This window comes from Ruditapes philippinarum, unplaced genomic scaffold (assembly GCF_026571515.1).
Source record: "Ruditapes philippinarum isolate M1 unplaced genomic scaffold, ASM2657151v2 ctg4249_1_1_1_1, whole genome shotgun sequence".
Lineage (NCBI taxonomy): Eukaryota > Metazoa > Mollusca > Bivalvia > Venerida > Veneridae > Ruditapes > Ruditapes philippinarum.
Genome location: NW_026862142.1, coordinates 107050 through 118382, shown reverse-complemented (window position 1 = coordinate 118382; position 11333 = coordinate 107050). Strand labels below are relative to the sequence as shown.

At 32.0% G+C, this 11333-nt stretch overlaps 1 long non-coding RNA gene across 1 annotated transcript; it reads right to left on the bottom strand.

Moving 5' to 3' along the window:
* Positions 1-996: 996 nt before the first annotated feature.
* On the bottom strand, positions 997-9318 carry LOC132718088 (uncharacterized). The gene is made up of 6 exons (XR_009624039.1): positions 8935-9318; positions 7288-7378; positions 4587-4691; positions 4084-4212; positions 3404-3566; positions 997-2859 (listed from the first exon to the last, which is right to left on the bottom strand). It is a non-coding gene; the product is annotated as an uncharacterized LOC132718088 (long non-coding RNA).
* Positions 9319-11333: the final 2015 nt, after the last annotated feature.

Below are 11333 nucleotides of genomic sequence, written 5' to 3'. Positions count from 1 at the left end.
ACTTATAATCAAATGGGCCAATCTTAAAACTAATGGCATTCAGAATTTTTCCTTGTGAGTTACATAAACTATACCTTACAATGTTACACATATTTAAAGGAAGTTAAACTTTATGCCATCTTGAGATTTAAATCTAATTACCTCAAAATCAGTTGGTGCCATTATCTGGGGAAGGGCAATGTTCCTACCAAGCCTAAAAACTTAGGCTTACCCCTGAATGTAAAATATTGTTTGTTCCCCACTCCCGCGACCTACCTATAAATAGCACAGCTACCTAAAATATCTTATTGCCCAGGATTTGTTTACTAAAATGAAATCAGAGTGTCAATGAGAATGACATCTTTTTAACTGTCTCGTGATTTCTTAATTGTAAATATACAAATGTTGGGATATTTGTTAATTGAAACTGAAAATATGGTTCTAAATTTTCAAGTAAAACAGATGCTTTCATGCACACAACTTGTTTTTGAACTACATACTACATATAATTTTAATGAAAAATAAAACAAGACAAACATTTTGAATAACTAGGAATGTGTCCATAGGACACGGGTCCCCCCTACGCGCCACTGTTCTGTCAATCTTATGACTCTAGGTCAAATATTTTTTGAAAACTTTACTAAGTAAAGGGCAAGAACTTTACAAATACTGAATAAATTCACAAGTAAACCCCAAGGTGCATAAGTACACATGCTGACCAACATTCTTTTCAACATTCAGGCCTACAAGTGAAATACTTTTTGAGCTATGCATGAACAAGTTGAAAATTGTAAATTATTCGATAAATTAAAGTGAACCTGTAGTAGCCACTCCTATATTGTCTTTCTTATTTATATTTTATCCCTGTAGGATATTAAATTATGGAGTTAAATGATAAATTATTTATGTTTGGCTGAATGAAATGAAAGAAAACATAAATACTTTTTGAGCTATGCATGAACAAGTTGAAAAATTGTAAATTTATACTACTGTAAGTCAAGGGCAATAACACTAACAAAACTGAAAAAAATCCACATGAAAGTCCCAGGTTCATATCTTCACAGTGATGTAAATCATTATTCCTGTAATTTAGTGATGTTGATCATTATTCCTGTAAAGTTGGTTGATTCTCACTCAAGCACTCAAGGAACAAATAACAACATAATGAAATGTTTTTTACTAAGTCAAGGGAAATAACTCTACAAATACTGGATAAATCCACAAGCCAAACCCCAGGTGCAAAACTAAATATGCTGAGCAACCTTCCCGTAAGGTTTAATGACTCTATGTCAAATCCTTTTTGAGTTACATGTGACACAAGTTGAAAACTGCAAAATTTTACCAAGTCAAGGGCAATAACTCTAAAAATCCTAAATAATTCCAGACGAAAATACCCAGATGCGCAACTACACATGCTGATCAACATTCCTGTAAAGTTTCATGACTCTAAGTCAAATACTTTTTGAGTTACATGCCACACAAGTTGAAAATTGCAAAATTTTACTAAGTCAAGGGCCATAACTCTCAAAATACTAAATCCAGACGAAAATACCTAGGTGCACAACTACACATAATGTTCAACATTCCTGTAAAGTTTCATTGCTGTAGGTCAAATACTTCTTGAGTAACATGCGACACAAGTTGAAAATTGCAAAAATTCAATGGCAGTAACTCTGAAAATACTAAAAATATCCAGATGAAAATACCGAGGTGAACAACTACACTTGCTGATCAACATTACAGTAAAGTTTCATGACTCTAGGTGAAATACGGACAGACGGACAAAGGTAAATCTAAATGCCCGCCACTAAAGTGGGGGCACAAAAATAAATATTTTATCAGCCCACCTATCCTATCTAAACTGGAATGGGATGAGGGAGTAAATACAAAGATAATTTTAAGGCTTGCCTTGTTTGATTGAACAAGGATTTTATATAAAATGCCCCTGTGTCATTGGTCTAATAAACTAGATTGGACTACAAACAATTCATAGACTAATAACAACTAGATCTCCGCGAGTCGGATGTGTTGCCTTGTGAACAATATAGTTTAGGAGAAATGGCCAAGACAAAAATGAAATATGAAAATTAACAAAGGGCAATAAAGTTAAAGCCACTAATAGCAAATAACAAGCAAAGCCAAAATTTAGACATTTAACCTTGAAGGTCAAGGTCAATTATGAAAGAAGGCCAAGGTTAGACAATACACCAAGAACTTTAAAAGTTATGAACAAGGTTCAAGTTTGCAGAAGGCAACGGCAGCAACCTCTATTTCTTTTTTCAAAAAAAAAAAAAAAAAAGAAAAGCTGAGCTAAAGTGAATGACATAGTACATGTATATCAAAAGATATAATTGAATAATACTTTTAACTTTGTTACTACATTAAAGCTCATAGCAGCACTTATACTTTAATAGATTGGATAATATTTTGCACTTGTATAAAAAGTAGTCATTTTTCTGACAAAATATTAAAAACAGACCTTGAGTCATGACAAATGAATCAAGAGAATTTTTTTTCGAAACAAGATAGATACAGTGCCATATCTAAAAAGATATTTCATAAAACTATCATGAATACCAGGTGTTCAATGTCAGCTTAAATATGTTTGAATAGTTGGGCAATCAGTGTAACACAACACTATTTATCATTCTTTCCCATAAAAAGTCAATCATATCTTGATTTATGTTCCTCATGAATGGCTCGGGTAGGCTTTCGGGCTAACTTGGGCCAAATATTTTGAAAGTCTGTGGGGGTCATCTTCCTCTAACTTTCTATTTTATATATCCCCTCCATGTCACTAATTCTCAGAGTTATAGCATCATGAAAAATGGTATAATGATACTTTTTCTTCTTCTTTAATTCATCCAGACTCGCTGAAGTCTGAAATGAGAAATTAACAAGCCTGTTATAACAAAAAATCATAAGTGTATACAATTCTCAAAATGCATTACATGTAATTATGTCCTCAAAATTTATTAGTCAGGTTATTCAGAGACTGCAAAATCTCTTTTGATTGAAATTAATATTATATAGGCAATATAAATGCATAGTGATCACACTTTCAATAAAAATATCTTATAATTCATAGAGGCAGGAACATTTAATACTAAGATATGCAGCATTTATATTCATATGCAAAAATGAGAAAAAAAAATGTTGAGAATCTATATGCCCAAAGAAGATAAAGCACAACATTTTATTTAGGTTTTGCCTCTTTATATGTTTGAAGAACTGAAATCTTTCTATTGAAATAAACAAAGAAACATGCTACATCCATATTAGACTCAGTACAGAGTACATCTATGTTGAACATTATTATAGTTCCAAACAATTCACTTTATTAACACAAACTGGACACTGTTTTCTTTCATTCTGTAAAATTTTTTGTGAAACATTACATGTTGGAGTTTTGTTAGTAGCATACCTAACAGATCCCCCTTGTTGGTGATGTATGGTCTATTTGCATGTATATTATAATCTATGGCTTCAAGAAGATTGTGCATCCTATAAACAGGTAGTGTGTAAGCAAATCTTTTGTACAATACATCAAGATGTGCTGGTGAAACCCCTACATGCCAGCTGTACTTCTAAAAATGAATACAAATAATGGAAAGATATTTTCATTTAAATGATTTTAGTAAGGAAAAATCCTTTAACATTAACATATTCATATGCTAGATATAATCTCTGTATGTAAATAATTATCTTTGAAAAGATTTTACACAGCTCTATCCTTCAATTGATAAGTGCAATAAAGGTGCCAATTAATTTATACATAATGGTTGTAGGTCCATTTGCATTAACATATAAAGGTGCTGTAAACATTGAACATTCTATAATCAAATAGACATATGAGCTTTGTATTAATCAGGACATATACTCCTTTCCAGTTAGGAAAATAAATCCTTTTAAAAATTTCACTCCAAACTGCTAGCATATCTTAACAAAGATAGACATATCTCCTTTGCAGAATTAATGGTTCCAACATTGGAGCCATTGGCTTCAACTTTTTTGATTGGCCAATCTGGTGGTGCAAACTAAAATTGCTCCAGGGGGAACCCTGTCAATATAAATTTCTTTTTTTTGTACCTGATGAGAACATACCTGCAGTCATCTTATTCAGAACACCAGCCAGATCTTTCAGACTATGTGCATCTTATTTCCTTTGCAGTCATGGTTTGTTCTGGTTTCTAATGGGCCATGATTGTACTAGGCATTGGTGTATTCCATCATCTGAAAACAGAATCCATTCATGCTCAATAACTATAAGATTGATGCAGACACTAAAATATATTATTCCCTGAAATAAAATATCAAGACAAATAAGCATGCATTAAAAAATGGCAAAGAAGTCAGCCTTCAACAAGTTTCTTGAAACATTACTAAGCATTTCACATTTATTTTACATATAAAATGCTTACCATAAACCTATGAAGTATTCCACATTATGCATCAAAATATCTTGCATGCATTAATTTTCTTGCAACAAATGACAATTATGTATTGCTATCTAGAATTTTATCTAAATATTTCTTGAGCAAAAGAATAATCATATAAAAATATCAAACATTCAAACAAAATCAAATATATAATAATTGTTTACTTACCATGAATAGTTTATAGTCTGTAGCAGTTTTATAACTAAACCAGAAATGAATGGTTGTGTCTCAATTCAACTCCAAAAGGATTTTATTGGCTTTCTTTAGTGCTACCTGAAGATTAAACCATAACTTGCTTAAGATTTATAAGAAACAAGCAATTATCATAGTATTGCAAGCAATCCATAAGTCCCCTACCGGTAAGAGCCCAAGCAACATTCTGAAGGGCCATTGGCCATTCACTTAGGTTCCTATTTTAAGTAAATTTGTTGAAAAAGTTCTTTAAAAGTGATCACAGGAAACAGTTTTTATGTACAGACAGACGGACTGAAGGACACTCTAAAGTTATTTTTTAAACATCCCTGTTATCAAAATATAACATTTTTAAAATCCTATCATGATTGAAGAAGTTGGAGTAAAAATTACCAATTTCTCAAAAAAAAAAGTCTAAGTTCAAAAGGGGCATAATTCTGGAAATAGTCTTGCTAGAGTATTGAACACTCACAAATGTTGAGTGATAATAAGAAACATTTTATGAAGTTTGAAGTAGATACATTCAGAAAAAGAAGTTATTAAAAAAACAATGTTTTTTTTTCATGAAAATTTTAAGTTCAAGGGAGGTAATTCTGATAAATTTTGTGCTAGAGTTGTAAACCTTGTCACATATGATGTGGTTGATGACAAGCAATTTATATTTAAAGTTTGAAGAAAATACCTTAAGAAATAAAGAACTTACAGTGAAAAAACTTAAAAAACTAGAATCAGAAATCTTGAAATTCAGTCTATTTGTTGCCATAGCAACCAGAATTTTCAACATAGGAAGATAAGAAAAGAATGTGCATAATTTCTATACTGCCATCTACCCATATGTCAAGTTTCATAAACATATTTTCAGTACTTTTTGTGTTATCACTGGATCCAGGTTATGTGTAAAATTTGCCATATTTTCAGTCTATTTGTTGCCATAGCAACCAGAATTTTCAACATAGGAAGGAAAGAAAAAGACGTGCATAATCTCCATACTGCCATCTATCCATATATCAAGTTTCATAAAAATATTTTCAGTACTTTTTGTGTTATCGCGGGATCCAGGTTATGTGTAAAATTTGCCATATTTTCAGTCTATTTGTTGCCATAGCAACCAGAATTTTTAACATAGGAAGAAAAGAAAGAGACGTGCATAATCTCCATACTGCCATCTATCCATATATCAAGTTTCATTAAAATATTTTCAGTACTTTTTGCGTTATCGCGGGATCCAGTTTTGTGGACGGACGGACGGACTGACGGACGGACGGACGGACGGAGGGTAAACCTAAAGTCCCCTCCGGTAAACCGGTAGGGGACTAAAAAAAAACAATTGTGGAATTCCTTTCATTTTAGCGAAAAATATTCTACATAAGAATTGTATATATTCAGTCTTCACCAACCTTTACTATAGGACATGAATCTGCCCTTGTTATTAACAACAAATACAGCAGTATTGCATGCAGTGATAACACCAGTCTATTAAAAATTCTTAGTTTAAAAGGGATAATTATAACTTAAAAAAATATTGCTTTCACAGTCATTGAATTTAAGATTTTGAATTCACTGGCCCCAATTCCAGTTTTGAATTTATTCTACTATATATTTAACTACATTTTCTTAAAATTTACACTGGCCCAAACTAATTTTCACTGGCCATGGGCCACCGGGCCAGTGCTAAATTCAATGACTGCTTTCATAAGAACATGTATGCTCCCCTGTTTAACAATTACACTTTGTCCTGATAAGCAAGTCTTTCAAGTTTCATGTTGATACATTTCAAAATATTTAAATAATGCAATTGTATGCCAACATAGCAATCTGACATAGAATACATGTAATAGCTTTGAAAAAAAAAAAAGCTAGAAATTAGTAATTCATGATGTTTGATTGTAACTAAGAAAGTATACTCCACTTTTGAGGAATCTGTAACTATTTTGTTGTATGGTCTGAGAATTGACTACATAACAGAATCCTTTCCAAAAACCATATATGAGCCGCGTCACGACAAAACCAACATAGTGCGTTTGCGACCAGCATGCGCATCCGCGCCGTCTGATCAGGATCCATGCTGTTCGCTATCCGTTTCTCTACTTGTTATAGGGTTTGTAAGCGAACAACATGGATCCTGATCAGACTGCGCGGATGCGCAGGCTGGTCTGGATCCATGCTGGTCGCAAAACCATTATGTTGGTTTTGTCATGACGCGGCTCATATATATTTTTTCACAAGTGGATTTAAGACCTATAATGACCCTCTATTATTTTTTCACCTCAGTGAACAATTATCTATAAAAATATTATTGAGTCATACAAATATCAAACTCATCATTTAAGATGACACCAAAATCTTTCAATTGGACCAAAATTAACCATGTAATGCATGTTTTTTTTTCTTCTTCTAATACAGTATTATATGCCACTTAAAAAATGTCATTATTGTTTAATATTTAAATCATATGAATATCTGATCATGATATATATGGATCACATGTTGACATGTATATATCCACTATTTGGTTCAATAAACTAATAAAAAACATGAATTCAGCAGTATTTAAGATTAATCAGTTTTTTATATGAATTATATAAGTAAATTAGTTATGCAAGTATATAGTTATATATAGCAATTTTGAAAGGTATTATTATAACCTGTCACTTTCGACAAAAAATGGTGTACTTACTCTCCTCTGCATATGCACTGAAGTCCAGGTCATCTTTGATGTCCCTGGTAGTGGTATTGCAACACATGATGACGATGAAATTGATTTAATTCTGTAATTGAAAATATAGCATACTAGTACCATGGCCTAAAATCTTGACTATTCAAACCAATTACAATACATGAATTGCTGCACTGCTTATAAGGAAGAAGGTTTGTCAATAAGAATTATCTAACAATTCCAGCACAATTATGGTTATTGTCCATCACTCCATGATTATTTTTCAAATTGTGAAATGCTGAAATTTTACTGCAAAAATGATTCAAATGAGACAACAATATTGATTTTTGTGCGATTTTCCAGACAACATTTTATTTTTTCTACTTTATTTCTTTGAAGAGTCAACAAGCCTGGATAGTAGATCAATATATCAGACTTACGGGCTTGTTATTGCTTAAATGTCGGTCAAGGTTGCCCAAAAGCAAAAATATCTCAAAATCAAAGGACGTCACATTTATAGGACTACCCTTGATAGTTGAACATGCTTTGAAGAAATGTCTGTTCTGCTAGTCAATAGTTCTAACCCTTTTTGAGACACATGTGTCTAATCTATTTCACAGCATTGTAGTTACTATACAGTACAGCTTACAGTAAAAAACAATAATGTAATTGGAAAATAAAAGTTATTCAAAATATAATTTTGTTGTGTCTTAAATGATTCTTAAAAGATAGTGATTGGCCATCTTAAACGATATTACAATGGTTACAATGAACATACGCCATAAAATTGTAAAGGATTACTGGTTGGGGACCAACAAAACCGGACAACCACCTAACCCGGACGGCCCGGAAAATGCTTAATTTAGTATTTTCTTTGTTCAGTGGTTGTCAGTCACTTTTTTTATCAACAATAAGTGCATGTTTATTTTACAATTAAGTAAATAAATTTATTTCAACCTCCGTAAATGGTAATATTTTAATGTCTATTTCAAGAATGTTGACGTTGAAATTTGGGGGTCAAGAAAGCAATGCCTGTCCTCATATACCAGCTATAATCATTTGCAGAGTGAATAATAGAATATCCAAAACTTCAGCATTTGTTACTGACATATTGTATATCATGTTAAAAATCAAAAAGCAAAACACCCAAGCTTGTATCTGAATTAAATCACGTCATGTACATATCTGTCCGGACACATGGTACTGTAGTGTAGACAATTTAGGTAATTTTGATACCCTCCTTGTCGAGCCTCTGATATAAGTGTCAATACAATTAGAAATAAACAAACTAGTTTGTTAGTTAGGAGAAGAACCTAGCTGAACTGTGTCAAATTTGTTGGTCTCTAGGTTAAAAATTATGAAATCTGTACGGAAAAGTGTTCCAAAAGTGTCCGGTTGATGGTCTCCGACCAGTAGGCTCAGCCGATCTTTTATTTAACCTGTTAACAATTTATTGGTACGAAAATGGGTCCGTACGAAAATTACAGTGAACGAAAACTTGATACACAGACGTGGATCTGCAAGCTTAATTTCTTTATCATAAGTCAAAACCATCCTAAAAACTATAACACAATATCTGTGTTTATATATTCGTAGGTGAAATTTTTCTATAAGTAGATCTAAGACCAAGAAAAATTTAAGTGCAAACAAAAACGATGATCACCTCACCTGTCAATCAGATAACAACTTCACGGTCGCTTTTGGTTTTAATTACCCTTTTTAGAACTTTTCATCGCTTTGAATCACTACCGGAGTATATCCTTGATTGAATTAAATCAAGTTTCTTTCCACTTTTCGCTTTTTCCTTTCCCAATCTCAAAATTTATTTCTCGTATACGTGACACACCTTTCGTATTGTCCGCCATTATTTTGGTTTGGTAAATCATATCACGTGACTCAGATCCGAACATTTACGGAAATAATCGAAGGGCTTCCCGCCAAAATATAAATCTTATTTGACTAACCCAGTCAAATAAGAAAATGCATTTTTTAGAATGGTCAGAAATGTTACGGAGAGCGTTTCTAAGTTGGAAAACTTTGTCAATACTAGTTAAATAACGCATTTGATAACAATAAGGCGTTAATTTGACAATCTGTTTTGATGAATTTGACCAGGAATATAACTTTAAAGCTGCATGCCTCCAGATGACCCAAAATATTTCAAGAAAATTAAACTTGGAAAAACCATACTAAAATTTTGGAAAAGTGAACAAATTAAAGATTCAAGTGATACTTTATATCTTATGTGCAATTAATGACTGTATTTTGAAGTATTTATCACCATATTTCCACTGCGTTACTAACGCAGAAGGGGCTATTTATGCATATTTTGACCTCTTTTTGGTAATTTACGTGGATTTTAAGTGCCGATTGTAATGTGTCAAGTACTTTCTTTGTTTATTTCACAATATTTTACCTTTAAATACATTTTCAAAATTTCCATGAAAATGAGAATGAATCTGGAGGCGTGCTGCTTTAATGTTATCTATAATATCAAATATATGACAAAGCTGTGTGATGAATGAAACATAAAACGGTTAAAATTCAAGCTAAGTTGTCTTTACAGGTTTTCAACTATTACCGTCATTTAGAACAGTCTGACATACTATGTACGTCTTTTATCACAGCAGTTATTTATTCAGATTTCATACTTTTTGTAGGGAGTTTTTACAAAATATGAAGTGAACGTCTGTGATGAGGGTCTGAGAAAGGTTACAATATTCGTTGTCTGAAATAAGTGTCTATTGTTACCTTTGATCTTTTTAATTTTGCGTTGAAACACAGATCATGATATTTCTTTTCTAAAATGTGCCAATTTTGTGCGGGATTTCAAACTCAATACTCAGCTGTATAAAATGAACAATTTATTTGTATTTTATGTTAAATTGATTGTTGAATTTTATGGTAAATGACAAATCTCTGAATATAACATGACTTGTGTAAAGACTACAGAAAATATATCCCTGCATATGACATAAATGTGCCAGTTTCTTGTAAACATCCACAACTCGCCTTTCTTTAAGGGATATAAAACAAACAAGGGAGCAAAGGTTTACATATATTTACTGCAGTTTTTTGTTTTAACAATATCTGTTCGCTTTTTGAGATGTCGAAGCAATAATGTTTTTATCAGCATAATGGTAACTGCATGTTTGATGTCAATACAAATAATTCTGGATCATGGCATTTCCCCAAAACACGTAAGTAATTAATTTATTATGCAGGAAGGTATAAGATTATGAATATACTTTCGAATCCATTCCTAGAACAAACCATTACTGAGCAATAAGCAATGAGTGTAAATATTCTTGCTCAAGGAAACTGACAGGGTTTGAACCCATGTGGCCCTCTATTATTAGGTTACCTGTCCGACGCGTTAACTATTTGAATATGCCGCATATACAACAAATTCCTTTTTATCATGAGCATTTCAATGGGCTAAAATATTCAATGTGTAATAATTCTATTGTGTTTGTACATAAGTAAACATAAATAAGGAAACTGCTGCAGACTTATCTTGTAAAATGCTAGCCTATGGAAACTGCTGCAGACTTATCTTGTAAAATGCTAGCCTATGCAACCATACATAGTATTAGACATATTATTATTTGCAATAAGCACTGTTTGGCTAAGACTTTTGTAACTTCCAAACTGGTATTTATTATTTCACGCAAGTTACTGAACTATGAACGTTTCAATAATTTAGTGTGACTTTAAGAAAACGAAAGAAATATCAGTACGTATTTTTATATTTTTTCTAAAGACCGTAATATATAACAATATAAATGGATGTTGAAACTTTTATTTGACAATGTGCTAAATAAATTCATCTTGAGTGAGGAATATATCCATTTTTGTCTGAACTTAGTTCTTTTTTTTGACATACAACTAAAACATTCCAAAATGAAGTATTTTGCATTATAATGACACCTGTTTTTCTTAATCGTCTTTCATGTGATTTCTCAATCCATGTAATTGATCGATCATTTCCATAAACATACCATAGTGGCATATTTAAAACTTGCTACAAATCAATAGACGCATCACACATTTGAAGCTTAAATTTC